General features: G+C 55.5%; 1 non-coding gene across 1 annotated transcript in view; it reads left to right on the top strand.

Moving 5' to 3' along the window:
- Positions 1-976: 976 nt before the first annotated feature.
- The window catches only part of LOC121867635, a 4287-nt gene continuing 3406 nt past the window's right edge, over positions 977-1857 (top strand). Inside the window, exon 1 of the ribosomal RNA XR_006089210.1 lies at positions 977-1857. This exon is cut by the window's right edge and continues 3406 nt beyond it. This is a non-coding gene — a ribosomal RNA (large subunit ribosomal RNA).

Genomic DNA, 1857 nt, shown 5'->3' with positions numbered 1-1857 from the left:
CGTTCTTAAAAACAAGCAAGCTTATCACTAGCAAGTCCATGGACTTATGCACCAAGATTCAACCACAACAAAATGGTTGTGCTGTCGCCCTCGCGAACAACTGAGGCGGCGCTTTTTTGCCTGTTGTCCACAGAGACACGACCGGTCAGCTGCCGCCACATGATGCTGCACATGTTCTAAGAGGCACGCCATCCCACGAAGAGGAAACGAAACCGGGTCGGATATCTTTTAAGTAAGCCCCGCCTGAATTTCGTCTATCACCTCGAAAAGAGTGCTTGGCATGCATTGCAGTGGAACCTAAATTGATGAGTGCGCCTGGGCCCGCAGTCTACCATGTAGTGGTGCAGGCAGAGAGATGAGAATGCTTGGGTGACGCCGTGCTCTTCCTCACGCGCTCCTCCACCCTCTCCCACGGTCAGACGCGGTGTGGGCGTTCTCTTTGAGAGTTCGCCACGAGTCCACGTCTATCTCATGACTGGGAGGGAGGCAGGGGAGTTCTCTCTAAACGCGTTAAAGACGGTGTTGCGCCTCATAACGGCGCTCGCCGGGATAGAGCACTAGTTCTGCAGCCGGAAAGGCCGCTCACGCCAATTAATACTGCGACTCTCGCTCTCTTTCTCCGGATAAACAAGTGCCACTGCTGTGGCATGCGGGAACGGGGAAAGAGGTCAAAGTTTAAGCGGCAAAGGTGCGGCCGAGTAAGGGCGGAACACGAGCGTATATGCATTAAAACTGTGTGTATATGACTCTGCGAGAGATGTTCTGCTGGAACACTTTTCCTATTGGCTATTTACCACTCAATGAGAAGGAACGGAGTCAGGGGTGGGAGTGCCGGCGCCATGGCCGCTGGTACCCCCGCGACAAGCCCTCAAACCTTCCTGCCTGGTAATGTCGGTGGTGAAGAAAGTCGGTGGCAGAGCGTCTTCCGCTTCGTGGTTGGGGAACTTGTTCCCCCTAAGGATGATGAGACCACGATCGACCTCGTAGTAGGAGAGAGCTACCCGCCAAATTTAAGCATATTAATAAGCGGAGGAAAAGAAACCAACAGGGATTCCCTTAGTAAGGGCGACTGAACCGGGAAAAGCCTAGCGCATAACCTCGATGTCTTCGGGCACGAGGGGTGTTGCGTTTCAGAGGGTCCAGCACGCCGTCCCATACCGTCTAAGTCAAGCTTGAAAGCGGCCCCTGCCCATGGAGGGTGACAGGCCCGTATGGCGGCGCCCGTGAGGGTACAGATGGGACGGTCGGAAAGGGCCTCTCTGTAGAGTCGGGTTGCTTGAAAGTGCAGCCCAAAGCAGGTGGTAAACTCCATCTAAGGCTAAATATGACCACGAGACCGATAGCGAACAAGTACCGTGAGGGAAAGTTGAAAAGAACTTTGAAGAGAGTTCAAGAGTACGTGAAACCGTTAAGAGCCAAACGGGTGGAAACTCGAAGGTCGAACTGAGGGGATTCAGCTCATCGGCTGTCGGCTGGGTGGGGTGTTGTAATTGAGCGACCCAAAAATGTTTGGGCGCGCCCCCACTCACGCTGGCGTCGGCGGGCGTATTTCGCCTGGTAGTAGGTCACCGCGACCCGTTGCCGGGGACGTCGGTCTGGCCGGACTGGTATTTCGCCGCCGACTCTTCTCAGCTCGCTGTCTGGGGGAGACCCGCGCGACGGGGAACCACCGGTGTCCTGGGTTGCCCCGCGACGGTCGTCGAAGAGCTTGCCGCCGCTTCGCGGCGGTTTTGTTTCGCTGTGTGCAAAAGGTCGGTGATCCACCGACCGCCTTTGAAACACGGACTCAAGGAGTCTAACATGTGTGCAAGTCAATGGCTCTACTAAACCCAAAAGGCGAAAATGAAGTGACGGGCG

Source organism: Homarus americanus, unplaced genomic scaffold (genome assembly GCF_018991925.1).
Source record: "Homarus americanus isolate GMGI-L3 unplaced genomic scaffold, GMGI_Hamer_2.0 scaffold37609, whole genome shotgun sequence".
NCBI classification, from domain to species: Eukaryota; Metazoa; Arthropoda; class Malacostraca; order Decapoda; family Nephropidae; genus Homarus; species Homarus americanus.
The sequence above is the reverse complement of the archived record's forward strand: the minus strand, read 5'-3'. Positions and strand labels throughout refer to the sequence as shown.